Source organism: Dermacentor variabilis, chromosome 4 (assembly GCF_050947875.1).
Source record: "Dermacentor variabilis isolate Ectoservices chromosome 4, ASM5094787v1, whole genome shotgun sequence".
NCBI classification, from domain to species: Eukaryota; Metazoa; Arthropoda; class Arachnida; order Ixodida; family Ixodidae; genus Dermacentor; species Dermacentor variabilis.
Genome location: NC_134571.1, coordinates 59,293,714 through 59,306,802, shown reverse-complemented (window position 1 = coordinate 59,306,802; position 13,089 = coordinate 59,293,714). Strand labels below are relative to the sequence as shown.

The window sequence follows — 13,089 nt, the reverse complement described above, 5'->3', positions numbered from 1 at the left end:
TGCTGCTCAACTTTGGGCACAGCAAAATATCGTTGCTGTGGAGAACATGCAGGGATACGGGCGCCTGAGGAGCACTGGGCCGGTATTTTGTAGCGATGCCTTTTCCGATTCTATGCTTTTTCAGGCTTTTCGCGCTTGGCCAGTGGTCAGAGCGACGGCCTGCCCACATTATCAACGGGATCAGGCGGCCGTGTGTGATGGATGATAAGAATAGCATAGAATAAGGCATAAGGCATCGCTACAAAATAGCGGCCCTGGACACACCGCACTTCGCTGGGATTGGTTCAAACGAGGTACATAAAGTATGCTCTACATCCGGTAAACAGGAACAGCCTGCGGGCGCACTCTCTCAGGGACTGACGCGCCGGTCACGGTGCACAAGTGTGAAGCCAGACGCGGCCACCCGATACTGCGACCACGAAGCGATGCGCACGTGCGGGGTGGGAGGTCAAAAACGAACATCTGGTAGATAGTAAGTGTGAGAAGGAGAGCAGACGGGGCCAGTGCGAAAAGAATCATCGTCTGAAGAAGACATGCGTAATCTTCCTTGAATATAGCCAAGTTTTTTTTTTAACCTTTAGTTAATTTTGTCCCCACGTGATTTATCTGCTGTTATTCGAGCCCTAAGGTTTAAAGTTGTAGCATCATCGTTCAATTCGAAAACTACTATAAGGTAATTTGTGTACAAAGGCAAAATTGTAGCTGCCGTCATCGCCTTCCATCGTTCCCACGCGCTTCGCTCTTTCCTTCTTTCAAGCATAATCGAAATGCTGCTTTCGGCTTTTCTTTTTCGTGGCCTTAGACGCTTTATCGCTTCGGCAACGCTCGCCCAGCAGCATGAATTTGCACCGTTATGCGATAAGAGCCGCATGCCTAGATACTTACACCAGGCATAACGGCCTGTCGCGGGCCAGTCTCGTTGCAGCCGACCTTGTTCATCCATCGCACGCTTGAGAGCAGCACAATAACAATGCAGAAGAGCCCCGCCACGTGGTATTTTTTTTTTTTCGTATTTCACGGGCTTTCTTTGGAACGCGGAAAAGGGGACCACGTGAGATACAGCGTGTTGGAAATAATTTGTTGGGAAGTTTCTCAAGGTGTTCTACAACATTGGCTACCAAACTTGGGGTATAAAAATAGGCTGAGTAACTCTAGGCCAGTGCCAACATTATGCATCCGGTTCAACTCGTGTCCGGAGTGCCTTTCATTTTTAAAACTTTGGCTCAAGTTATGTGGGGGCAACCTGTATGAGAACGCTGTGTATGTGTGCGTGCGTGCGTTTTGTTCTTCCTCGTATTCGTGCGCTAGTTGCGGTACACCGAAATACCTTCATGGTATACCAAAAAGCCCAAATCTCATCCTTCACGAATGTACGGCCGATTGACAGCTAAAGTTTTCCACAACTTCGCACACTACAATCCTGGAATTTATGTATGCAACCTGGTAACCAAATATACGGGGAAGCACGCATTCACTCCACATTTTAATTCGAGGGAAGGGGCATTGTTTTTAACAGGATCTTATAATTGCGAGACACATTACAGTGCATCGGCGTGGGAGCTTGTCGGTAATCCGTAAACGTGCAAAGAAAACGCAGCTGCGTTCTGCCATGGTGGTTGCCGTATCTCTGCTCCTCGCCGATGGAAGCCCAATTTTCAGACCTCCACAAGTCTTATCTGAGCTGTAATCTGCGCTCAAATACCATCAAACAATAATTCGATGTTCGCTATAAGTTTGGACGGAACTTACACACTTCCATCAGAGATACTAAAGCGCGAGCCATCGTGCCAAGGCGTGCAAAAGTGTTCGACAATATGTATGGTATATTCAGTCGGAAAAGCAACTCGATGCTCATTCACACGTTAAGCTCGAGCGCACACACGACAAACAAATTCGGTGTATACCTCCCGTATTGCTTGCCCATGTACTACGTTGACGTCCTTCTTTAAATTCTTTCTTGCGAAGCGATTATACAAAGAGCAAGCACTTCAATTCCGTTTCTAGTGCACCGCAGAACGACCATAAGAAGTGAAACAAAACAGAACATGGGCAAATAAAGTGACTATATAACTTTGAACCGCGCAAGCAGACAATAAACCTAGACGCCACCGCCGCTATATCGACGTACGACACGATCTGAATACCGGCGCTGTTTCGGCGGCGGCGCAATAACGGGGACGCGGTGGCGTGTGCCGAAATTTGAGCAGACGCTTGAACAGAGAGAAGGAACGATACGGGGACGAAGGCAATAAAATCGAAAGCTTTTAAAGCCGAAGAAACCATTTCAGTCTTTCATGGGGCGCTGCTACCTTTAAAACCCCCGGCTGCCACTGCGCGTCTCACGGTTTCGGCTGCATTATTATTATTACGGCAAATAGGCGCCGTGAGGACAACACGTATATAAAGAATAAGTGTTGTGCTAGTTTTACGACGTAACATCCTCCTGAAGCCTTAAGGGCATTTTTATGTGCCACCAATTTTTGTCGCACTTTTACACTGTGTCAAAGCAGTGTAAAATCAGTTTTATTAAAGCTATAGCTATCTTTGCCTACTTGACGCATTTCGTATGTTCAAGCGGACGATCTTCTCGCATGCATGATAATTGTACTATAAACAGGGCAAAAATTAAAGCGTAACAAATAAGGTGGAGGAGAAGGAGGAGGAGAGCGAAAGAGCAGAGAAGGAAGCGCAAGTGCGCTGGAGGACATAAATGGGCGCTTCATTGGTTGGGTCAGGAGACAGAAGCCGCGCATGGCATGACGTCACCGAGATCACGCCTTGCCTTAGCACTTCACCGGCAGCACGCGTCGTGAATCACTATATCACACGCTATATAGTGTGATGTCTTACTTGTTCTTATTATTATGCAGATGTTGCTCGGCGCAAGGTCCGGCTATTGTATCGAAATGTCTTGATTGTTAGGTTAGATTCTATACACCGATAGCGTCCCGACTGATCTGATTACATGCACATAAGGGACCGTATTTTGAAACGATCCACTTCGGGTGAAGCGATAGTTCACCCTCAGGCGCGTGCAGATTGGTTGTCTTAGCAAATCGGGTGAGCTACGTCTTCCGATTTCGCTCAACCAGCGAATCAGCGCGCGCCTAGCTATAGGTGACGGCGAACTATCGCCGAAGTGGATCGTTTCAGAATACGGCCACAGGTTAACCAAAGGATGGTGTGGAGATCTAGACAGGGTCACCTAAGAAAACTATAGCTGACATTTACAACGACCTACGGTGGTTTCTGCCACAACTTTTTAACAATTTTTTCGCCTCTGCGTTATGAATTCTTCGCTTTGTCCGAGATAATGTGCACTGCAATGATAAGGTGGAAGCTTGGGCGAGTTGGTGATTCAACATCGACATGCGTGCACAGCGCAAAAGACGAGGACTAAAAGGAAGAACACAACGCATGTGTTCAGTTCTTCTTTTCAGTACTCGTTTTTTGCGCTGTGCACACATGCCAGTGCTATGGACGTTCACCTCTACAGCGGGCCTTCCTGACCGCGCAGAGGCGCTAGAAAATCACATATGGTCCAACACGCGTGCTCCACAGAAATGCTGAAATATGTTATAACACATGCGAACATACATGCCAGAATATGTGCGCTCACATACACATCTTCAACTGGTGCCGTAAAATGTGTTTGCGCTACATCCTGTCATAAAAGCTCCTGACAAGACGTCAAACCACGCGATTTTGACCATGCACACTACACGGTATAGATAAGTAGATGGCAGCATGGACAATAAGACTATCTGAAAGATGGTTCTCTATGGCATCGGAACTCATATTTGAATCGCCGCTGCGTCCATGAATACATTGCGCGAGATACATGAGAATCCGGTGAAATCTCATGTCACCGCTCCCCAGGAGGACGCTGAGGATTCGTACTTTCTTGTTAACACTTTATTATGTATTCGTCACTGGCAACAACCGCTTCGCCCGATGCTGCAGTCACATTCGAAAAGAAATAACTGAAACACCGTGGCCACCGCGCTTTAATTTTCGCTTAGAAGTTACGCACAGAATTGCGAAACTGTGAACCTCTGCAGTAGTCATGTCGCTTATACAGTCCAACAACAAGCCTTATTAGATAACAGTTGCAAAAAAAAAAAAGCCGCAGTTTCGCCCGAAAGGCGAAGCATCGATTGCGACAGCAAATTAATAGACAGCTGCACGAACTAAGGACAGTAGTTTTATCGGCCGTATAAACTCGTAAACATTCGCCTAGTAACTAAATTAGCAAGCATGGTTTCACGCACGCACAAGCAAACATGAACACATCTCACTCGATGTCCGCGGAAACTCGCTGTCAAAATGCTGGAGTGAGTAAGCGCGGCGGCAGCAGCGAGAGAAATGACCTTCGTGCTGCCTCTCGCTTCAGCGCGAACTAAAGGTCACAAACAGAGCGCACACGTAGCTATTACACCCTCGGTGCACCTATATACTCTGTACTCATCGCAAATCGCTGATAGGGTCCGGGCGGCAGCGCGCGGCCGCGCCATACGCACCAGCCACCGTAGCAGACCTTCTACAGACGCTGAGAAATATGGATAAAGCCCCTTAAATATAACTGTATCTCTCTCCCCAAGAAAAAAGAATACATGTCAGCTGTCCAGAACCACTCAAAGCTTCACGTATACAAACCCAGCATTACGTGTCCCAAAGACAGGCGATCGAAGCTGCGAGTTTTCAGAGCTGAAGCGTGCGAGTTTTCTTGACGCTCGCTGATCGAAGGCAGGCACACTGTCGCACCTGTCGCGAACGTAATTACGAACTCATTTGGGCGCGTGACTACCACAAAAAGTTCTTTTTTTTTTCCTTCTTCCAAAGCGGCATTTGCATGGGACAGCTATAGCTCTTGATATTGATAGAATTTCGGGCAAGGAAGTCTATATATTATATACTTTAGTGAAAACAAGTCATTTTTAAGGGCAAGTAACGGCGAACGAGAACTTCTCCTCAGCAGACAGGTGTTGTAGACCACAGTTGCATGTCGAAACAGATCTGCAGGCACTTTGCTAAGCGTATAAGGCACGTCGTACCTCAAGCTGGCAGCGGTCGCAGTAAGCGCAACAACCTGTATAACTCAGTCGCCAAAAATATGTAATATCACACCCAACTGCATGCCAGCTTCGCATTACGTATACAGCACTCGCATCATGTCCTCCGCGGGCTGTAATGCATGGCGCATACAGAAACCTATTTGCGTGCCGTTTGATCAAGCGTCCCGCGTGTGCCAAGCAGATGGAGAATTAAGCGACGTCGGGAGAAGGGACTGCTGCAGGTGATCGAGTGGGCGCGGCCGCCTTCCCAGACCTTCGGGATGACGGATGCTGCGGATACTCGGTTAGGACGCTCAGCGGCGGGAAACGGACGCTCAGCATTACTCTTGTTCGGCACTTCACGACTGCACCGACATTAGCTCCATCTTGAGCCTGAACACAGAAGACGCGGAAGTCGGCTGCGATCACACGGGCGTACCATGTCACCCCCCTCCCTTTAGTCTCCTGCTTTAATACGCTCGCAAACTCCGGAAGTTTCGAACGCCCTATTATCACTTTTCTTTCTTCCCTTCTTTCTTACAAAGAGAAAGCGCACATAACTATCATTAAAAAAATTCACGCATTTTCACACGGAAGGAGCCATACATCGAACCAACGGTTTTTATCAGGCAAACCTTTGCGCGCTGATAGTTACGTGTAAGCTGGCTCGACTGCACTTCGACAACTGAGTAACTACGGTTAGTAACAGGTGAGTAACTGTGTAAGTTATAAGTGATCACAAAGAAAACTATTTGTTGCAGTCTGTAAAAAAAAAAAGAACTGCAGGATCTGTCTTCATCTGAAGGAATTAATTACCAGCGACAAAGGAAGTCGCAGCTCAACAGAGAATACTCGTGAGAGTGCGCTCCGCTTTCCAGATATTTCGTTTCCATTTTTTTATTTCGTTTTCTTTCTCGAATTCAGTGTCGAGGAAAAGTTTCCGTTGTTGTGGTGTACTGTGGAAAAGTCACGCCACATCACTCGTCAACAAAAAAATGCTTCGCCACTGATATCGCCACGCCACCAAGCGGCAGTTTTGTGATGCTACGATTGCAGAAAGAAAAAAAAGAGAGAAAGGAAGAAACGAGACACGCAACACAGAGCGCCGTCCACGCATTGCGCAACGTCAGTGCTACAGAGACGGTTGTTTGGCGCAAGCAGCAGTTTCTGGTTTCACGTGCCCACATGAATCATGCAACAGCACCCCCTTTCGCAGTCGATACGGACTCAGTAAGCGGAGGCGGACACTTTATGACGGAGTATGTAATCATGTGACCATGGCTACACCAAAGCAGGAACACGGTGGCAGTGTCGTAAAGATCGACATAAGTTGAAGCTATAAATAAGAAAAGGCTTCGGCTTGCGTCAGGGCTAATCAAACAAAATTGTATAAGTTAACCTGGCTAAACGTTAACGTGAAATATTTTCCGATATAGAAAAAAAAGAATAATAGCCCGAGCTGCGCCAGCGATGAGAAAGTATGGCTACGGAGTTAGTGACCAATTTTGTATTAGTCGATATGTTTATCGACATATTTATTGAAACCCAATCGTAGTTGGTACGAGTTGGATACAGACATCCTGTTTTGAGGTATGGATTCCCTGTTACTAATAAACTGTGAAGATGTATTTAATGACTGATTAAAGGCTGGAAACACAGGATGTGCGGGTATACCTTGCTATATTGATAGCGCCTGAAAAGAAGATTATTTTCAGATCACCGGCCGCACCAAAAGGAACGAAATGAGAAGTCTTGTTGAGCATAATGCATCGGTAGCGCTGCAAGCCTGACAACGCATAGCTGTTAAAAATTTAAAAAAAAGAAGAGATAGAGTGATAGCTTTGTACGGCTTCTCACCGAAGAAATTTCCTCTCTGTTCGCACAGCAACTTCCAGTTTCTAAGAGCTCGACGAACGAACGAAAGTTTTTTTTCGAATCATCGACGTTCGGACATGCGTCGTTTCGCTATATTCTCAATCAATCGATCAATTAATAAAGTTCGAACGAAACTCTGCTAACTCCTGAAGCTGACCCAATAAAACATGTATGCATACTTCAAAAATCGGCATGGAGATTTAAGACAAATCCGTGACGTTACACATACGTGCCGGCACTGGGGTTACGGCGGGAAATTAGATATGTGAAACTCTGACCTTCATTTTCCCTCCTAATATTCAGCCTATTCCCGCGAAATTTGTGAAATTAATGGTGTGAAATAATACGTTATCAGTATAAACTGACTTAAGTGTTTCCATTTTGTGTCCCTTTAAACGACAAAGCCCAATTTACCATTTTTGATACACTAAGTTTGATAACTCAAAAGCTAACGCAAAACCTATAACAGCGCTTTTGACACGCTGAAGCAATTTACTATGTATAGCTCAGTAAACCAATTACTAATTATACACTTACTAATTAATTTAAATTTCAACTTTTTTTTCCCTTTAGGTACGACTGTGCTCACTGTGCCCAAGTTGTTCTAATTTTCCTTGACGTGGTATGACGTTTCGGCAATTCGGGTGGTCGGTCTACGGTCAATATTTTGTTTTCAAGGGTCACTAATACGCACGTCACACGGCACACTTTCGATCGTGATCGAGATCGATCGGGATCGGATTTCTCAGTTTCAATTGGCTCCTTCGCGCAAGCGGCGGGAACGAGCCAATCGCGGTCGAGAGTTTCCATTTAGATGGGGCTTGATCGGGATCGAGAGTGTGCCGTGTGACATCAGCATTATTTACTCTCCCATTAAAATTCGCCGACTTACTTCGCAGCCCAAGCCGAATTCAACGCAATCCCCGGGACAGGTGGCTACGCACAGGTAGGAATTCATTCAGTAAACCAGTTAACTTGCGACTCAATACGAACTTGATAAACGATACACGTGACCGAGCTGAGACCATAGAAGGCGCACGTGAGTACAGAAAACACACCGCAACACACGCGAGTTGAACTTGACCTTTAGTGTCTGTTGGTTTGCCGCTGACCTTTGCAACACCAGAGAAGCTTCATTGGCGTTACGCCGACAATCAATCAACGGCGCACTCGCGTCTCAGGTGCGCGAAAAAGGTCAGCTGCGCGCCCTTTCTAAAAAAAAAAAAGCTGCGACGTTCATTTTCCCGCGCTCCAACAGACGATCAGCGAGTATGCAGCAATATTGGTTTCCGGCAATCCCTTTACAGTATAACAGATGAGAATATATACATATATACATATATACATATATATATATATGTGTGTGTGTGTGTGTGTGTGTGTGTGTGTGTGTGTGTGTGTGTGTGTGTGTGTGTGTGTGTGTGTGTGTGTGTGTGTGTGTGTGTGTGTGTGTGTGTGTTCGCGTTCTAGGCTACAGCTGCCACAAACAAGCGCGATCGGGAGGTTTGCCACAGTGATTACTCAATTAGCATCTCACCAAATGGCTTTTCTTTAAAACAGAGCGGGCATACTAAGGATATAAACCGAAAGACAGCTTTTTTTTGAGAAATAGATTTATCCATATAGGCGTCAAACTAGAGGCAGAAAGCTTCAGTTCGGTTTAAAGGGACATTAATAAATCAGTTTAGACTAATGAAGCATTGTTTGAGAACCCTGCAGGCAGTCATTTCAAAATATAGTTTGATTATTAGATGAGAAAATGAAGGTCCAAGAATCAGTATTTGAATTTCGCGCCGAAACCCCAGCGCCGGTACGTCAGCGTGACGTAGGTCAGCGTAGGTTTTCGCATTTGGGCCGCGTTGGCTGAATAAAGGTTCCCGAAAGTTGCCATGTTTAATATTTGGTTCCTTTAGAACACAATGCAGTCAATCAGTACCGCTATATATAATTAATAGGCCCTAGAAGGTGCCATCAAAATCCAAGACGTCACAGCTCCCAGGTGCGGGAACTTAAGTAGGCGTCGCCACCCGTATTTCGTTCTTGCGCTTTTTCTGGCCCACCAAACGTCTTAGCGTTGCAAGAGTGGTGTTTGTGGTGTTGTAGAACGGTAATTTACTGATGCAGAAGAAATCATTTTTCACTTTAGTGGCCTTTAAGCAGTAGTTCGTAAACCCATTTCAGAAATCGATCAATTTGATCGACGTATTTTTTTTACACGTTGGTAAACATTTCCGTTCAAATTCTTCTACCAGCAACCCCAAGCATTGTCTGAAATGACGATAAACTTTAACTGTCAGTCAGATTCGGCAATATTTGACTGAGGTGCCCGGAAAAATGAAACTTCGACTAGATGTATCGTCGAAACTAGCCTCCAGTGCTCCTAACGCTTAGTCGATAAAACGACGCGAAATTGGTGCTCTGGTCGATTCGGCAACATTAATTTTTAAATGACAGCAGCAGTGAAGACAAAGAATCTTCTCTCGGATTGTATAATTTTACGATCCGAAGTCTAGGCTGCTTTAACGATGGCTCAAACAACGGTAGATGCTCATGAGCGCGTGTTACTTTGATAAATGCGTAAGACTATTTATAATATCAAGTGCAACTTCATTTTTACCACGGCTGGTTGCTTTTATCCGCCTGCGTTTCGACAGAGTATGCACAAATTATTACGAACAATCCTCCCCTTCGCGTGGGAGTTTTCTCTCATAAAAGAGCACGCAGTCGATTTCAGACCGAACTTTGACCGAAGATATACTGGCAGCCTCTTTGAATCCGCCTCTTCTTGCAGTAAGAAGCGGCGTTTTCGGTGTTGTAGAAAAGAAATTTACTAGCATCGCGGTGAAATCATTTCTCTCTTTAGTGTCCGTTTAAATTCTGAAAAATGCTCACCATTCGAAAATTTATTACTTCATTTTTACCACGGTTGGTTGCTTTTATCCGCCTGCGTTTCGACAGAGTATGTACAAATTATTACGAACAATCCTCCCCTTCGCGTGGGAGTTTTCTCTCATAAAAGAGCACGCAGTCGATTTCAGACCGAACTTTGACCGAAGATATACTGGCAGCCTCTTTGAATCCGCCTCTTCTTGCAGTAAGAAGCGGCGTTTTCGGTGTTGTAGAAAAGAAATTTACTAGCATCGCGGTGAAATCATTTCTCTCTTTAGTGTCCGTTTAAATTCTGAAAAATGCTCACCATTCGAAAATTCATTACTCAGCCTGAAGGAGAGTGGTGCCCACTATAACAAAAAGATATTCTACATTCCATAAGGGCTTGTTGCCATCACGAATTTTCTTCGGACCGGCGCGAACTTGAGCAAATTCAATTTTTACTGTCTATGGGAGACGTATACAATCGGCCACAAATGCTTACGAAATACGGGTTCCACGACAAATGCGAACTTCTGCCCTGTAAAGGCCTATGGCGCTTCTAATTTAATAGAGACCACAGTGCAAGAGTGTAACAGCTGTTCTCTATAGCATATTGGCGTAGTGGTACGTGACTAGAAAGCTTCCATTTCCTTTGCTACATTCCAGGCAGTTCCCTCGTATTCCATCGACCAGCTTCGCTTCATTAAAAACATTTTTCCTACCTATAGCCCGGGACTAATTACGGCAAGTTCACAGCTTGTTTTTCATCCGTTTCCTTATGTAGTCCATTGTATACAGGTACAAAAGAATGTTCCACTGATGTGAGTTCACATCTGTTGAATAGAGAGCTCACTGTAAAATTTTGTTTTAGGCTATGTACTGTCTATTGAATAATACTGTGGTGTTGTATTTATTCCGTTCATTGTAAATTTATTGTTCTTCGAAGAATTTATGAACAAGAGGTCCCGCACGCAGTATCTTGGCGATGAGACGCCGCTAATGTTTTGTCAGTTTCATTGTCTAATCCTTTGTCTACAGGTATAAAAGAAGGTACCACTCATTTGAGTGCATATCTGTTGAATAGATAGCTCATTTTGTAATTTTGTATTTTTTAGGCTATGTAATGTTTATTGAATAGTACTGTAGCATTGTATTTATTCTACTCATTGTATAGTCATTTCTCTTCGAAGTACTTATTAACAGGTCTCGCACGCAGTCTCTTGGCGATGAGACCCCCTTCTGTATTTATGTCTTCTTTAATATGCATATTCCAGATTTTTGTGAGAATAAAATAAAATTGAAAACATACGTAGGTCGTAATGGCTAATGCAAACTGAAACATTCAATTAAACCGAGGCTATTCGCTCACGCTTCGAGGGAAATTCGGCTTTTTCGCAAATACCATGTCCCGCAAAGCTTTGTGGTCGATTGTACCCAATATTATTACGCACAGTTAAAGACTAGTCGACCTGCCTTCCGCGATACTAAGCGTGCAAATAAGTTTTAGCTCTATCTCTACAAGATAATGGCTTGTCGGAACTTGACCAACGGCAGCTGGCCCCATATATGTAACGCGACGGGCTTTGTTTGTACCGCAATGCTCGCAAACTGCTGGCACAAGCGAGCAATTTGCAGGTGTTTCACGAAGCTCTGCAATGCCCCTGCGTTTGAAACTCATTTATGCTTGCGAGCCTCACTGCAAGCATATCCGTACGCCTTGCTTTTAGACGGATAGTTGTTTCTGTTCGCGACGGCGCGTGAGGCTGTCCACATGATAACGTAACGACGTTAAGCAACAGGTGCCGCGTCTCCCAACGTTCTATCGATATCGGATACCGAATTGCTCATCGTACAAGGGTCTGTCCGCAAAACAATAGGCGCACACAAAAGCGCACGATGTAGACTTCTCGCCTTCGTTCTTTTTTTTTTTTCTTCTATAACCTGCGTGTCTACTGGTGAATGGGAGCGGAAAAGACGAGAATTCGATAGCAGCCATTATATAGCCAGACGCCTAGATGTCCCCGCTGCACAGTTCTTATGCACATTACCTGCATATTCGGCTCGGTTCACGGCCACGTGTGGAAAAAACAACGCATGAGCAGGCAACACGTCGGCAATAAACCTGCTGCAGGGATTCAGAAAAAAAAAATGATTAACTTCATTTCTCAGTAGAACAGCGAAGAGTCCAGGTGATCAGGATTCGGTTCGAAGTCCGACCGCGAGATGCGCATTGGCGCTCGCGTGAGGGCTGCAAAAATAATCCAGTGAGCATGACGAATTCCCTTACATTGTGGTCACAGGTTGGTTTGTGCATGCACGCCACAGCAGGAGAGAAGGTGTGAGGGGACACCTTACGGCGTCTCCGCCCGCAATTCAATGAAGTTTGCGGTTGCCTCGGCAAACACAAGTTCGCCAGCCCCTTCCAGATCGCGAAAGCGATCGTTATCTGTCTTTTTGTTTTTTAGGTTGGCAAGAACAAAAAAAAAAGAAAAGAAAAGAAAAACATCATCGCCGTCTCGCTGCGAGAACAATCGATAAATAAGATGCCGATATAACGTCAGCCCATGCGTGGGATATATCGCTAGGGAAAGTCCACGCCAATTCAACTCCTCGCCACGTCGTTCACTCGCTCGATTACGCTGACTCGAAAGGCCACGTTAAATTAAGAGCGGCACAGATTACGCCGCACTGAGTTGAACTTATGCGACACACCTCTTTACTCGCGGCAGTGACCTCCTTCGAGCCCGCGTTGTGTTAAGTGCACGCAGGTTTTGCGCCGCGTTCAACAGAGAGAGATAAAAAGGACGCTACGCAGCTGGCTGTAGTCAGTGACCTGAAACTGCCGGCCAAGATTACTAATAAATGATTTAAAAAAAAAAAGGCGACATAGCACGTTCGCTTCGACGAGCACGCACAGCAAAAATGATCGCCCATGTTTCACTCTCCGTGTCAGCCTGACCACAGTAGGACACTGCAATGCAGGGTAGTTTTTTTGCAGGTACAAGAGGCGAACGCGTGTGAAGCGAGCGATCGGCGCTCGGAATGCGTGACATGAGCTTTGCTAGTCTTTTCAAACCCAGCAAAACATGTTTACTTAAATGTGTGGAGAGGAAAAAGAAAGCCCAGTAAAAGCAGCCGCGCCTTTCCTCTCCCTCCCCTTTGGTTAGCAACTCGGTTACCACTGGTTGGCAACTCACAGACTGATAGTTTAACATGCAATAAAGCCGCTCAAAAAAGTCTGCAGGCGTGCCTTTTCCGTATTGTGCATCAGAAACAGCCAGCAGAGGTT

At 45.4% G+C, this 13,089-nt stretch overlaps 1 protein-coding gene across 2 annotated transcripts in view; it reads right to left on the bottom strand.

The window, feature by feature from the left end:
* The window catches only part of rg (A kinase anchor protein rugose), a 336,839-nt gene that overhangs the window by 322,927 nt on the left and 823 nt on the right, over positions 1–13,089 (bottom strand). The gene's annotated exons all lie outside the window — the stretch shown is intronic.